Consider the following 17,263-nt stretch of genomic DNA (forward strand, 5'->3'; position numbering starts at 1 on the left):
GGCTGATCACCATAAGATTAGTCAATGACTTGTGAAATTTTTAGCCACAGCAATTCATGAAGATCCATTTTAATAAGATATAATAGGCTTGTGAACTTCATTTGTGTGAAGAGTCTTAGTTATAGATTCTGAGGCAGATAGAGATGAAGTGACTTGCCCAGGTCTCACAACTAGGAATTATCCGAAGCCACATTTGAACTCAGGTCTTCGTGACTCCAGGCCTAGCCCTTTACCTATTAGAACATCCTTAATTTTTAAAAAATTCAAATTCTTCTGTAAGGAGGGAGCCCCTTTTGTGTTAACCATCTTCAGCCAGTGAGCTGAATTCCACTCCCCCACTCCCCTTCCTGCTTTTGGAGAATCATTAGATCTTCCAGCCTCAGAGAGTTTTAAGGACCACAGGAGGTGACATTTGCAAAGCACTTTTCAGGCTGCTGAATATTCCTAGGTCTACCCATCTTGTACCACCCCAGAAGCTAAAGGCAACATCACTTGGTTCTTGAGTACCCTTCTCCCCAAGGCTCTTCCTCTCCAGCTCTATAGGACTTCCTGACTCTTCTCTTCCTGAAGAACCCTCCTCAGCCCTCCCATTAAGCCTTCCTCACTTTGCCTTCTGGAGCCCCACTTTATACCTAAGGGGGTGGCAGCTCTAAGGATACTTGGCAATATTATGAAAGTAGAAAAAGCTAATCTTTGGTTCATTTCCATCTCGGTAGCAGCAAGCACCCCAGCGTCCCCAGGGTGGCTGCCAACACAGCTTCTTAGATCTGCTTTTCTAAAGGAAAGCAACTCAAAATGGGTTAACGGTCTTTCTTTAATCAATCAAATATATCATTTACCTTGTTCAGAGGAAAAAGTCAGCACCCCAAACTTCAGAGCGTACAGACAGAAGTTACAAGAAAACAGAAAAACATATTAAGCAGACAGGCCTCCACCTGTCTTGACCATTACATCCATACCTAGTTACAGTTACCAGAGAGGGGAGCATCACCATCTGGGTTTTCAAAGCTAGGGGGCTCTCAATGGCTTCCCAGAGTCTCATCTGGTTAAATCACACAATGCTTCTCAAAGTGAGCCCCAAAACAAAGTCTCACATCAGGGATTATATAGCCTTCTTCCTGGGTCAGAGAATGTAACAACCCTCTTGACCCACTGCCCAATCACAAAGCACCAAGGTGTGGGCATTCCTGAAAACCGAGCCTCCCAACACAGGCTCCAGGTGCACTTAACCGAGGAGCAAGGAAGATCTTAAAAATTTACATTCCTATAACAATCTCCCATCCTGCACCTCTGCCTCAGCTCCCTCTCCCACCACCCCAGACATATGGTGCCTTCATGCTGCCCTGCATGTTTGGGGAAAATGATTAATAACATTAGATAGACATATCTGTAATGGGAGATGGTCATCAAGCAGACTACTATAGTGCTCCTTTTGTGAATGAACAGAAAATACGGAGATGAAAAGAGGAAGAATACTAGCATTTACATAACACTCAATTTTACAAAGCACTTCCCATGTTATTTGCTCCTCACAACAAGACTGTGAGGAAGATGCTGTTTATTATTTCCATTTTATAAATGGGAAAACAGGCTGAGAGAAATTAAGCATCTCAACCAGGTTCACATAGCAAGTTATTATCTGAGGGAGGATTTGAACCCAGGTTTTCCTGCCTCAATGTCCAGTAGTCTGTGCATTGTGCAATCTAGAAACAGTGTCCATAACATTGCACAGTTAAAGGAATATTTAATTGAGAGGAGCTTTCAGATTTAGTGCAGGTTTTACCATTGATGAGCTGTGTGACCTTTGGCAAATAACTAGGTGTAGTTCTACAGTTCCTTTCTCCTTAAACGTAATAAACCTAGATTCCTAGTCCTGGTGCTCTTTCTTCTTGATTGGGTGATAGCTTGTTCAATAATTACTCATTTTTGATGGCTCTAAGTGAACAGATACCTCCCTAGGGATAACCCTGTTTTAGAGCTGATTCAGTGTCACATATTATAGTTCCTGGTACCTGAGGGACATAATAAAGAACTACATATGTATGTATATGTACGACTGGAAGACAGTCTTATGTGATATAGGGAGATGATTTATTTCTTGAATTTAGATAAATGATTCTTACCGTAAAAAAAAAAAAAGCAGTTAAGTTGCTAATTATTGTAGCAGCAAGCAGCCCAATCGTCCTCAGGGTTTGCTGCCAACACAGGTTCTTGGATATGCTTTGATAAAGGAAAGCAACTCAAAATGGGTTAACAAGCTTACTTTAATCAGTCAAATATGTATCGTTTACCTAGTTGAGGGGAAAGAGGTCAACACCCCAAACTTCAAAATATACAGACAGAAACAGATCAAGTAGACAGATTTCCAAATTGTCCAACCATTACATCCATACTGATGAGGGACAGGATCCCAATAGGTTCAGCAGGAACCCTGATCTCATCCAAGACCAGAAAACCTGCAATATTGTCTGGAAAAGAATTCAAGGTTTCAGGCTTAATTGGAGTGAGAGTTGTAGAAGTTTATTATGCTTCTGTGAGATTCGGGCAAGAGTCCTTAAGGGGACCTGCAAGTGAGAGGGGTACATGCTTTTACCTTTAAAGGGTAGGGCTGCCATTGTCAGGGCTGACCAGACAGGAGGGGCCTCAGTGCATAGACAAAGGTCAGAGCTGACCAAGAGGAGCATGTGAATAGATAGTTTAGATAAGATTTGGGCCAGGCTGAAGGAGACAAAAGGCAAGGATAAAGGAGGGTGTGGGCCAGGCCCAGAAGAAATGAAGAGATTAAGTAAGAACAAAGGGGTTACAGGATGTTGCCTAGGTGGAGTGTGGGATAGGGGGAAGGGGCAGAGCTCAAGGATGGGAAAGGACAAATTGCAGTTACAACTGAACAGACTGGTTTTACAAGTTGGTTTCACAAATTGATCTAGACCCCAGGTACCCCATCAATACCAAACAACATCTGGACTTCAAAGCTGGGGAGCCCTGGACAACGGCTTTCCAGAGTTTCATCTGATCAAATCACAGAACACTTCTCAAAGTGAGCCCCCAAAACAAAGCTACGCATCAAGGCTTATAAAGCCTTCTCCTGGCTCAGAGAATGTAACAACCTTATTGACTCACTGGCCAATCAAGAAGTATCTACTGAAAAACAAGCCTCCCACCCCAGACTCCAGGTGTACTTTAGCCTAGGGGCAGGGAAGATCTTTCAAATTTACATTCCCATTACAGTTATCCCAAGTAGGGCTGTTAAGTAAATAAGTAATTGAAAGATACCACACAGACTAAAACACTGTTAGAAGGAACAAAAAGACTTGCCTTTAAAAGGGAATATTTACTTGGGTTCAGAGATAAAGCTGTAAACAGAATTTAAAGAGCCAAGCAACATAGTACCGTCCCTGATAGAGAATGACATATTTTAGGATTTGATGTTAATTCAGATTTCCAATCTTACCAGAAAATGATACTTTTTCCTTTAGATAAAATTATTTTAAGAATCTTTACAGCATTCATTCCTAAGTGGGATTTTGTAACTTCTTAGGACATACTTTTTTTTTCTTTTTTAATGTTATTTGATGTTTTAAAAGATATAGCACTTTAAGATCTGTAAAGTGCTTTCCATATGTTTACATATGTTGCTTCATTTGGTCCTCAACCCTGTGAGGCTAAGAGACTTTAATTTTCTTTCCAAGGTTCATACACCTAATAAGTGGCAGGATTTGAAGTCAGGTCTTCCTGACTTCAAATCCTGTCCTCTTTCCTCTGAGATGTCTTACTTCCCAGTGATACCAAATCTCTGTGAGAAGGCTACTTTCAGTCCTCAGGAATCATGGTTTGTTTTTCTTTATGGAAATAAATCTGTTTATAATGAATATCAGAGGAAATATATAGCTAGATTTATATGGTATGCAGTATTCCATAAACTGAGGACACCTGAATTCACCAGTTGCATTCAGAGAGGTGTTAAGTTTTATGAGCTTTTTGCATTTGTCAAAGGATACCTCAAGTATAAATAAATGCACTTGAAAGAGCTCAGAGAGGCAGCATGGCATAATATACAGAATGCTGACTTGGAGTCCAAAGACCTGACAAATAATAAGAATTCAGAGAAACATAAGAAGACTTGTATAAAGTAATACAGAGAACCTGAAGAATTGTATATAACCATACAATGTAACAAACATTGGAGAAGTAACAAAATTCTGGTTATTTACAAAGGTTAAGGTAAGTAATCTACTGTGCAAATAACACATTGGTGTTTGGTCAAAATCAATAAATTGCTTTTTTTGTGGAAAGTACTTTGTAAGCTGGTTGGTTTGGGGGCAAGAGTGTTGTATTAAAACAAAGTGAATGAATAAATTTTAAAAACTTTATAAGGCAGTGGCTTGTTCTTTGATTACTCACTTTCTATGGCTCTAAGTGAACAGATACCTCCCTAGGGATAACCTTGTCCCCTCTCACAGGTCCAGGTATAGGCCCTAGAAACCCTTCCCCCCCCCTCCATCAACTTCCCCTGAATTCTCCCACATGGTCCTGGCATTCTCCTGAGGCTAACCCTTTTAACTGCCCTTTCATTGTGGCCCTCATGGTCTGCACCTGGCCTCACCCTAGACCACCATTCCTTGATGCCATCTAGACCCACTCTTTGACCACATCTTGTCCCTATCAGATGACTCAGATTCTTAAAATCTTGCCCATGCCAACTGGTGTTTTAATAAACCTTGTCTCTGACTGAAAGAAGGCTTGGGTTGAATTCATTTGAGGCAGGACCCACATTGTTTGCCCTTGAATTTCAGGGTTTCCAACACCCATATGATGGGGGATGGGATCCCAGTAGGTTCAGCAGGGATTATGATCTTATCTAAGACCAGAAAACCTGCAATATTGTCTGGAAAGAATTCAAGGTCTCAGGCTTAATTGGAGTGAGAGTTGTAGAAGTTTATTGTTACTCTTCCATGAGAAGTCCTTTAGGGGACCTGCAAGTGAGAGGGGTACATGCTTTTACCTTTATTTTTTTTAAAATTTAAATGCTTTATTAACTGCTGATTTACATCATTCATTTCCGCCAGATTTTGAGTTACAAATTTTCTCCCCGTTTTTCCCCCACCCATCCCCCCAAAACAGCAGTCCCACAGGATATCCCCACCTCCAATCTGCTCTCTCCCATATTTTCTCCCATACCCGTTTCAACTTTTCCAGTGGATCTCTATGCCTCAGTGCCTGTATATCTTTTTTCTTAATTACATGTAAGATGGTATTAATAATAGTATATATATATATATATATATATATATATATATATATTTATAAATTTATATTTTAACTATCAATTCCAGATTCATTCCCTTCCCCCCCTGCCACCCACCCCCACTGGGGGGACAAGCAGTTCAGTATAAGTTGTACATGTGTGGCTAATGCAAAACAATAACATAGTAGATGTATTGTAAAAGACTGACTATATTTCCCTCCCTCCTATCCCATCTCACACTTGCTCTATTCTCTGCTTTGATCCTGTCCCTTTTCAAAAGTGGGTGCTTCCAACTTCCCTCCCCCCAGCCTGTCCATCATCCCCCCTCACATCCCCTTCCCCCCCTATTCTCCTGGGTGAGATCCCCTATTTAGTGTGTATTTCCATCCCTTCTCAAGCCAGATTCAATAGGAATAAGGTTGACCTATTCTCTTTTGCCTTCCTATTCTTCCCCTCCATTGTAACCATTTTCCCTTGCCTCTTCTGTATGAGATAGTTTGCCCCACTCTGTCTCTCCCCATCTCCTCTCATTATATTCCTCTCACCTCTTAATTTCACCTCTTAAGTATCATCCCTTCCTGTTAAATTGGTCCCGTGCCCTCTATCTATGTATACCTGTAAACGTATATACACACATTCACATATGTATTCATATGCCCATATACCCTCATATAAAGACAAATATATATATTTCTAATCCCTTCAACTACTGAGAAAAGTTTCATAGGTTACAATTATTGTTTTTCCATGTAGGAATGTTAATAGTTCAACTTTGGCCAGGTGGCTCAGCGAGCTCCAGTGCCGGGACGACCCAGATCAAATCCGGGCCCAGACACTCAGCACCACACCCAGAACCAACAACTGGCCATGCAACCCCGAACAAGCCACTCAACCCCGATTGTTTAAAAAAAAAAAATAGTTCAACTTTGATAAGTTCCTTATGATTTCTTTTCCCTGTTTACCTTCTCATGCTTCTCTTGCTTCTTGTGTCTGAATGTCAAATTTTCTATTCAACTCTGGTTTTTTCAGCAAGAATGCTTGAAAGTCCTGCATTCCACTGAATGACCATATTTTCCCCTGAAACATGATACTCAGTTTTGCTGGGTAGGTGACTCTTGGTTTTAATCCCAGCTCCCTTGAACTCCGGAATATCACATTCTAGGCCCTTCGATCCCTCAGTGTAGAAGCTGCCAGATCCTGGGTTATCCTGATTGTGTTTCCACAATATTCAAATTGTTTCTTCCTGGCTGCTTGTAATATTCTCTCCTTAATCTGGGAATTCTGGAACCTGGCTATAATATTCCTAGGAGTTTTCTTTTTGGGATCTTTTTCAGGAGGTGATCGGTGGATTCTTTCAACCTCTATTTTGCCCTCTCGTTCTAAAACATCAGGGCAGTTTTCTTTGAGAACTTCCTGGAGGATGCTTTCCAGGCTCTTACTTTGGTCATGGCTCTCAGGCAGTCCATTAATTTTTAAATTATCTCTCCTGGATCTATTTTCCAGGTCAGTGGTTTTTCCCATGAGATATTTCACATTGCCTTCTATTCTTTCATTTGTTTGGATCTGTTTAACAGCATCTTGATTTCTCATAAAGTCACTAGATTCCATTTGCTCCAATCTAATTCTGAAGCAATGATTCTCCTCAGTGAGCTTTTGAGATTCTTTTTCCATCTGGCAAATTTGACTTTTTAAGGCATTCTTCTCCTCATTGCCTTTTTGAGCCTCCTTTGCCATTTGAGTCAGTCTGTTTTTTAAGGTATTATTTTCTTCAGTCATGCTGTTGACTATAATTTCATAATTTTCTTGCATTGTTCTCATTTCTCTTCCCAATTTTTCCTCCACTTCTCTTATCTGCTTCTTAAGGTCCTCTATGGCCTGTAACCAGCTTGTATTTTCCTTTGAAGCTTTTGGTGCAGGAGTTCTGATTTCACTGTTTTCCTCCTGTTCCATCCCTTGCTCCTTCTTATCCCCAAAATAGGAGTGTAATGTTGGAATCTTCTGTCTGCTTTGTTTCCTTTGCCTGCTCATTTTGCCACTCAATGATTTGACTTTTGGGCTTTATGCCACAGTAGGACTCTGCCACCGGACAGGGGAGTTTTCGTCCCAAATGCTGGGGTTTTCTCAGCTGCTGGAGGTATTAGATGGGTGCCCTCTCTGAGGTCTCCATATGCTCTGGCAAGCTGGACACACACCCCAGGACCTCCATCCTAGACTGCAATCCAGATCCAAGCAGGTTAAAGAAAGAGCGATGACCCCTCATACTGGTGCTTGGTCCCCCTGCACTCTGCAGGCCAGGAGCTGAAGCCACCATGTGGCGCTGGCAGGCTGTGCTGGCATCTCCACGGTTTCTCGCTCCGGGGTAAAAGCCACGCACTCCCACTTCCTGGGTCCCAAAGTCCAGACTGCACTGGCCTCTCACCTTGTCCTTCGCATCTATGTATTGATAAATCTGGAAATGGCCACAGCTGCTGCTGATCTGGAGTCCCTCTGGCTGGTGGCTGGTCAGGCCCGCCCTGGGGCTAAAGCCTTGGTGTGGTGCTGGGCTCGGCTCCCAGAGTGCTGCGCTGGCTGATTCCTGCCAGCCTGCCAGGCTGTCCTCAGCGGGAGGTTAGCTTCTCTGTGTCATTTTGTGGGTTCTGCAGCTCCAAAGTTTGTTTAGAGTCCCCTTTTTTACATGGATTGGGGAGGGTGGAAGCTGGAGCGCGGGAAGGTCGTGCTTCTACTCCACCATCTTGGCTCTGCCCCCATGCTTTTACCTTTAAAGGGTAGGGCTTCCATTGTCAGGGCTGACCAGATGGGAGGGGCCTCAGTGCATAGACAAAGGTCAGAGCTGACCAAGAGGAGCATGTGAATAGATAGTTTAGATAAGATTTGGGCCAGGTCGTTAAGGAGACAAAAGGCAAGGATAAAGGAGGGTGTGGACCAGGCCCAGAAGAAATGAAGAGATTAAGTAAGAACAAAGGGATCACAGGGTGTTGCCTAGGTGGAGTGTGGGATAGGGAGAAGGGGCAGATCTCACAAGGGTGGGAAAGGACAAATTGCAGTTACAATTGAACAGACTGGTTTTACAAGTTGGTTTCACAAATTGATCTCGACCCCATGTACCCCACCACATAGATCTCAACAGTCTAAATATGTCCTCTCCCGCTTAAACTTCTTTAGTAGCTTCCATTGCCCTTGGGTACAGGATATATTATAAACTCCTTAATCCTACAGTTAAGGCCTTCAATGATCTGGCTTCCAATTATTTTAAAGCCTTATTTCATATTTACTATTCCCCTTCACAAATTCTCTATTCCAGCTAAAATGGACTACTAGGTATTCCCCAAACTTGACAGTTCCTCTCCTGCCTCTCTGTATAATACAAGCAATCTCTATGTCTGGAATGGATTCCCTCTCATTTCCATCTCTATTTTTCAAAGTTTATTTCAGTGGTACTTGCCTTTTTGAGGTTCCCTTGATTCCTTCCTTCATACCTAGTAAGTGATGGGGTACAGGTTCTGGAAACCCCCTTGAATTCTCCTTGAATCTTCCCATTTGATCTGGTATTTGCCTGAGGCTGTAATATCCTCATCTGGCCTTTCATTATATCTATGTCCAACTCTCCATTCATTACCCTTAACCTAACCCAGTCCTTCAATGTCTGTTACCTTTGGATTGCCTCCGATTGCTTCCCACCCATGATCCTATCTTTCCACCCTTGATCCATCTAAATCTCATTCTCTTGGTTCTTGGCCTCTGACTTCTAGTGATCCCAGACTACTGGCCTCTCCCATCAAGATCATCCCTGGACCTCCTCCTCCAATTACCCTAGACTACTTGGCCAACCCTAGATCCCTCCCACAGTCTTTCTGTATATAAGAACTCAGCCTCCATGAAAGTGCTCATATTCAATCTGGTCTGCTTACATTAGCTATATAAATGTTCAGATCCCTTAAAAGTCTGGCCAATATGGCAGACACATTTTAATAAAAATTGTCTTTGGCTGAAAGAAAGCTTGGATTGAATTCCTTCGGGCCAGACCTGCATGTCACTATTTTGGGGTTGCAGCACCCCTAAACCTCAGCAATAAGTGCTCTCTCTCCTATCTCAAATAGAATGTAGACTTCAGCTTGTGTATTCAACCCTAATGGTTCCCCACTCACTGACCAGTGCCCACTTGCTTTATAGGGCAACAGAAAAAGAAGGCATTTTGCCAGCAAAACCCTCACAAGTTCATATTGTCTCACTGTGCAGTCGCAGTAGATATTAACAATTTTAAGCACAAATGTCTATATTATTTATCATTATATGACACTGTGCAAGTTTGGTGGAGATGTTTATAAGTCATGAGCCTGGGAAGTAGAGGTTGTTATGGCCATGGATCCTAGGAAAATAAACTCTAAGGAAGAATAACAAAAATCTACCTTATACACAGTAAAATCCATCTTATTTACAGAGAGTGTCTCTGACTTAAACTTTTTCAAAAAGTGAGATACGGACTTCACTCTGTGTCTGTCTTACACATAGATCTTGATTGGGTAAGCCTGATTCAAGTGCAGATGAATATCAGTGGAGGAGATAGAAACTCAAAAATTGAAGGTGAAAAGGAGGAAACTTGGAAAGGAAATAGCTATGGATCTAAGGGGCTTCCCCTGTGTTAAACTTCACATCACTGGAGTGTGAAGACACTGAGGTTTTCTTTTCTTGTTGATGTCAGACTTGGGAGCATTTATGGTACAACATTAGTACTGTCATTGAGGCTTTCCACCTGCCTGCTGGTGCCAGACTTTACACTTTGTTTTGGTCAGTCACCATCAGCCCTTTGAGACCTCACCTGTTCCATGATGGGAACACTGACTGCAGAATCCTGAAAACGCAGCAACTTGGTGTCAAGAAATAAGAATGACCTAGCCATTGAGACCACCAATCTGCCACAGTTATCTGATAGACAAGGTGTGTCCTGCTTTCACTGATTGGGAGATGGCCCAATAGTCATAGCTGCACTGAACTCATGGCAAGGAAAGTAAGCTTCTGCACCCAGAGCAGCACTGAATGATGAATTTATTAGAGTGTGCTCATATTAGACAAATAAAGCACACAGGAAGTCTGCTAGCGCAGGTTCACTCGTGATCTGGTCAGACAGGAAAGACACTAAAACAAGCTTTGAAGGGGTTAATAATCTTATTTTATTCTAGTCTAGTCTTCTCAGGAGAGTTGCTGATAAATGGGAGCACAACTCCTACAGCATTCCCTAATCACCTTTCTCACAGGGGCTGGCAAGAAAGGGGGGCAACTACCCCTAAATCAAGACAGGCACAGCTTGTCCCCTCAAGTCTCAATGGGGACTGGTTGAGACACAGATTCCCCCCAAGCCTTGATGGGTGCCAGTCAGGCCACACAGCATTCTAGCTTGTACATTCAACCGTAAGGGTTCCCCCCCCCCCCTTGACCAGTGCCCTCCTGTTCTATAGGGTATCAGACAAAGAAGGCATATATTGCCACTAATAGCCTCATAAGTTTACATCACCTCATTTTTGTATCTCCCTGCACAGTTGCAGCAGATTTTATAATTTAAGCAATAATGTTTATGTTATGTATCATTATATAATGCCGCACAAGCATAGTGGAGATGTTTTGAACCATGATTGTGAGAACTCATATCTAATACCTGGAAACAAGAGATTGCTATGGATCCTGGGAAACTGAACTCTAAGAAATAATAATGAAAATCCACTTTACACATACTAAAATTCACCTTACACTAAAATACACCTTACTTATAGCCCAGTCCCAGGAGTTCCTAGATAACTTACTGATTGTTTGGTGACTTTCTAGCTCAACACAGACAGGTACTTCCCCATCTCACCCAAGCCATTGGCCTAGAAATCAAGCTCTGTGTATTGAGCAAACTGATAGAGAATGCCACAGGTGATATCAACCATGCAGACTTGAAACTTGAAACCTTGCTTTAGTATGTGTCTCCCATCATTTCTAGCCTTGGGAATCTCCATTAGGAAATGGCTTATATTTAACCTGCTGATTTTTAAAAATCCAGTATATTCACTGATCCCATTTGCTGAACATAAGCATCTTCAAGACTCACTCTGGAGGCGGTTTTCCTCCCCTCCAGAAGGAATGACAAACTACAAGCACACAGATGTGAGCCTGTGTCTCGGGCTCCTTCTGTTTTATTTCTTTTGGGAGTATAGGTGACCAAATAGCAGTCTTGAGAGGGATGGAGTTGAAGAGTTCTGGATATTTAAGGTCCCTTGGTTAGAGCTGACCAGAAGCACAGGATGCGTCTGTATTGGAGAGGATGACCACTGACAATGGAAGAAACCCTGACTGGGTTTCTCAGATGACTCAGAAAAGAGCTGAGGTAAGATGTAAGAGGATAAAACACTTTTTATATAAATAAAGTCAGATCTAAGTAACTGAAGTAATATTTGTGGTTCATGGGTAGGTAAAGCCAATACAATTGAAAAGTGACAATTTTATCTAACCCATTTATTCAGTGTCATCCCAATTAAATTACTAAAAAATTATCTTACTGAGTTAGAAAAAATAACAACAAACTTCATTTGGAAGAACATAAGGTGAGGAACTTCAAAGAAACTAGGGAAAAAAGATGCAATGGAAGGAGATTTAACAGGGTCAGACCTTAAACTGTATTATAAGGTGAGAGCATTGTTGAAGTGTAAAATGGATAATTTATTTTAAATAAAAAATTTTCTTGTATAAATAAAACCTATGTATACATGAATAGAAGGAATGCAGAAAGTTGGGAAAACACTTTCATAAACAATCTCTCAGATAGGATGTGATTGGGTTGGAATATTGCTGTAATGTAGGAAATGATCAGCTGGTTGACTTAGAAAAACATGGAAAGACTTGGACTTATGAAGGATATGCTATCTACCTTTAGAGAAACAGATGACAGGCAAAAATAAGTACAGTATGGTTTTACACATATATGTTTATAGAGATCTATCTATATATGTATGTAAAGTGGATTTTTGTTATTCTTTTTAGATATTAGTTCCTGGGACCCAAGGCCATAATAATCTACTAGTTCCCAGGATTTCACATTGTAAACAGTCTCACTGAGCTTTCAAAGTGACATAAAACCTTAAGGTAATGTAAGCATTTGAATTTAGTTGTAAACAGCACACTGTGCATGCTTTATGTTGAATCACCATGATATTGCTGAAGTTAATGTAAATTTGTGAGGCTATTGCTAGCAAATTGCCTACTTTGTCTGTTACCCTATAAATCAAATGAGCACTGGTCAGTAAGTAGGAAATGTGAATGCACAGGGGGAATGTAAAACTGGGCCTGCCTTGATCAGGCCCCCATCAACGTTTAGGGGGGAATGCACAAGCTGGAATGCTGTGCGTGTCTCAATTGGCACCATTGAGACTTAGGGGACATGTAGGAGTTACGCTCCTACTCTTTGGCCACCCCAGCAAGAAGAGTAATTAGGGGATGCTGTAGAAGTAGGTGCTACCATTACCAGCAACCCCTCCTAAGAAGAACAAATCAATTTAACCCCTTATTATGTCTCTGATGCTGTTTTTCTGACTGCCCAGATCAAGAGCGAACTGGAGGCTAAAGCTTGTTTTGGGGGCTTAATTGTATCCTTCTTTAGGGTGAGGGGAGGAGGGAAAAATTAAGTAAAAAATGCACAGCAGAGAACAAAAGGAAACCTACAAGGAAGCAAAGAAAAGCTGGGCAGCTTTGAAAACAATATGTAGTATTTATTATATAGGTTTTCTTGAAATGGAAATTTATTGTTTTATATTGAATCTTCTCTTGTGTTCTGCTGTGTATATGATAATGTGGGTTTCCCCCTCATTATTTTTTCATTTTTTGCCTTTTGGAGGGCAATTGGGGTTAAGTAACTTGCCCAAGGTTACAAGGCTAGTTTTTTTGTGTGGGTGTTAAGTGTCTGAGGCCGGAACTGAACTTGGGTCTTCCTGACTCTGGGGCTGGTGCTTTACTCACTTTACCACCTAGCCACCCCCTATTAGCTATATTTTCAAAAAGCAAGAAAAAGAAATTAAGAAAATTATACTTCAATTTGCACATTAGTTCTCTCTTCGGAGGTGGATAGCAGTTTTTCATCATGAGTCCTTTGGAATTGTCTGAGATCATTGTGTTGATCAGAATAGTTCAGTCTTTTGCAGTTGATAATCATTACAACATTGCTGTTATTGTGCACAATGATATCCCAGTTCTTCTCACTTCTCTTTGTATCAGTTCATATAGGTTTTACCATATTTTTGCCAAAACCACCCCCCCTTGTCATTTCTTCTAACCAGTAGTACTCCACCACAATCATATGACACAGCATGTTCAACCATTCCCCAATTGATAAGCATCCCCTCAATTTCCAATTCTTTGACTCCACAAAAAGAGCTGCTATAAATATTTTTGTACATATGGGTCCTTTTCCTTTTTCTTTGATATCTTTGGGATACAGACCTAGTAGTAGTATTGTTGGGTCAAAGGCTATGCCCAATTTTATAACCCTTTGGGCATAGTTCCAAATTATTTTCCAGAATGGTCGTAGCAGTTCATAACTCTACTAACATTACTAAACTCTACTAAACATTAGTGTACTTATTTTTCCCTTGTCCCCTCTAGCATTTGTCATTTCTGGTAGGTGTGAGGTGGTACCTCAGAGTTGTTTAAATTTGCCTTTCTCTAATCAATAGTGATTTAGAACTTTTTTTTGCTGTTATATATATATATGTTTGACTATAGATAGCTTTGATTTTTTTTCTTCTGGAAACTGACTTATATTATTTCATTGTCAATGGTGCCTTTTTAGCAAAATGTAGTTTCCCTGCTTATCCTTTTTAATTAGGTCTATTTTTGTGCTTTTTTTTTTTTGCCTTTTGGAGGGCAATTAGGGTTAAGTAACTTGCCCAAGGTTACATGGCTGTTTTTTTTTTTGTGTGTGTGTGTGTGGGTGTTAAGTGTCTGAGGCAGGAACTGAACTAGGATCCTCCTGACTCTAGGGCTGGCACTTTACTCATGGTGCCACCTAGCCACCACTCTCTATTTTTGCTTTTGCTTTATCTGAGATCATGATTGCTCCCCCTGCCCTTTTTTTACTTTGCATGAACCATTCTCCTTCAGCCCTTTATGTATGGCTTTCTGTTTCAAGTGTGTCTCTTGTAAACAACATATTATTGGGTTCTGATTTCTAATCCATTCAGCTATCTGCTTCTACTTTATGGGGTGAGCTCATACCATTCACATTTAAAGTTAGGATTACTAACTGCTTATTTCCCTTCATTATCTTCTCTGTCTCTGTCTCTGTCTCTCCCCTCCCCCCCTCCCTCTTCCTCTCTCTCCTGTCCCTCCTCGTCTATTTAACTTCTAACCACTGCCTCTCTTAATTCACCTATAATCCCCCCACTTTCTCTTATACCTTTTTCCTACTATTTCCCTATTGGGTAAGATAGATTTCTATACACAACTGAGTGTGTATATATATTCTTCCTTCTTTGAACTAATTCTGATGAGAGTGAGGTTTCAAGCATTGCCTGATACTCCTTGCCACTTTCTCTTCCATTTTAAAAGCTCTTTCTTGTGTGCCTCTTTTATGTGAGAAATTTTCCCCATTCTACCTGTCCCTTCCCCCTTCTCCCAGAGCATCCCTCTTTCTCCCTCCTTCATTTTTTTTTGGAGATCATTCTGTTCTCATAATCAACTTATATCCATTCCTTCTATTTATGTAAACTCCTTTTAATTGCCCTAATTATGATAAAGTTCTTAAGTGTTACAAGTATCATCTTCCCATATAGGAAAGTAAACAATTTCACTTTATTAAGTCCATTATGATTACTCTTTCTTGTTTACCTTTTTCAGCTTCTCTTGAGTCTTCTGTTTGAATGTCAGATTTTCCATTCGGTGCTACTCTTTTTATCAGGAATGCTTGAAAGTCCTCTATTTCATTAAATATCATTTTTCCCCTCAAAGATTACATTTAATTTTGATGAGTAGGTGATTCTTGGTTGTAAAGCTAAGGCTTCTTTGCCTTCTGGAATATCCTTATTCCATATCCTCTGCTCTTTTCACATGGAAGCACTAAATATTGTGTGATCCTGACTGTGACACCACTATATTTGAATTATTTTTTTTTGGCTGCTTGAAATACTTTCTCTTTGACCTAGGAGTTCTGGAATTTGACTTTACCATTGTTGGAAGTTTTATTTGGGATCTCTTTCAATTATTGGTGGATTCTTTTAATTTCCCTCTGGATCTAAGATGTCAGGGAACTCTCAATAAGGGGGTTCTTGATAATATCTTGAAAGGTTCTTTTTTGGATCATGACTTTCAGGTAGTCCAATGATTCTTAAATGATCTATCCTCGATCTGTTTTCCAAGTCAGTTATTTTTCTGATGAGATATGGTATTTTTCTTCTTTTTTTGGCCTTCTTTTGACTTTGTTTTTATTTTTTCTTGGTGTCTCATGGAGTCATTAGCTTCCACTTGCTCAGCTCTAATTTTTAAGTAATTATTTTCTTCAGTGAGCTTTTGTATCTCTTTTTCCATTTGGGCAATTCTGCTTTTTAAAGCATTCTCTTCTTCAGTGAATTTTTGGACCTTCTTTCTCATTTGACCTTTTCTGCTTCTTAAGGAGTTCTCTTCAGTGGATTTTTATGCCTCTTTTACCATTACACACATAATGTTTTTGTTATTTTCTTTAGTATTTTTTGTGCCTCTTTTACCAAGCTGTTAATTTTCTTTCTGTGTTTTTTTTTCCTGCATCACTCATTTCTTTTCCAAAATTTTCTTCTCCCACTTTTATCTCTTTAACTCTTCTAGGATTTCTTTTTGGACTTAGGTCCAACTAGCATTTTTCTTTGAGCTTTTTTAGTTGTTGTTTTCACATAGTTGTTTTCTTCTAAGTTTATGTCTTGGCCTTCCTTGCCCCTATAGTAGCTTTTTACAATCAAAGTCTTTGTTGTTGTTATTGTTTGCTCATTTTCCCAGTCTATTTCTTACCTTTGAATTTTATGCTAAAGTTGGGCTCTGCACTTTGGGAGGCACTCTCCCACGCTTGAGGTCTTTTCATGCTGTTATTTTCAGGGCTAGTTCTGGGAATCTGCACATTTTTGTTGTTTTCAAGGTGATGTAATCCTGGGGGAGGTAGGGACACTGCTCTTAGACTTACATGAACTGATGCTCAATGAAGTGAGCAGAACCAGAAGAACATTGTAGACAGTAATAGCCACATTGTGCAATGACTTACTTTCATAGACTTGGCTCTTCTCAGAAATGCAAGGATCTAAGACAATTCCAAAAGATTCATGATGAAAAATGCTGTCCACAGCCAGAGAAAGAACTATGGAGGCTGAATGCAGATGGAAGCATACTATTTAATCTCTTTTTTTCTTTTGTTTTGTTTCTTTTTTCTTGTAGTTCCTCCCATTAATTTTTTACATGACAAATGTGAAACTTATGTTTAATATTAATGTATATGTAGAGATTATATCAGAGTGCATGCCATCTTAGGGAGGGTAGAGGAGATGAAGGGGGAGAAAATTGAAAACTCAAAAGTGAAGTAAATGTTGAAAACTAAAAATAAATTTTTAAAAAATCTAGATTTTGTTCATACCATCTGCTCTACTTTAATAAGTTTGTAAATTCTATAAGTGTTCCTTTTCCTCTATTAATGTTTTTATATTAGCTATATATAATAATCAATACAACATTGCTGTTATTGTACACAATGACCTCCCAGTTCTTCTCATTTCTCTTTGTATCAGGTCATATTATAAGTTTTGCCATATTTTTCCTGAAACCACCCACCCTTGTCATTTCTTATAACACAGTAGTCCCTTTCCTCAGTTATGTGCTGCTTTAGGATATAAATTATTTCAAATTTTAATTGCAGAAATTAGAATTTGAATTTAGGTTGTTTTAGGAAAAAGGGCAATGAGTTTCAACCTAAGGTTCATGCACAAGCACTAGTTCTCAGAAAGCTAGGGACTCTGCAGGTGTCATTTCTGTATAGCAAAA

Source organism: Petaurus breviceps, unplaced genomic scaffold (genome assembly GCF_028583685.1).
Source record: "Petaurus breviceps papuanus isolate PSGF00001 unplaced genomic scaffold, PetGlider_PUasm1.0 126, whole genome shotgun sequence".
Taxonomy (NCBI): domain Eukaryota; kingdom Metazoa; phylum Chordata; class Mammalia; order Diprotodontia; family Petauridae; genus Petaurus; species Petaurus breviceps.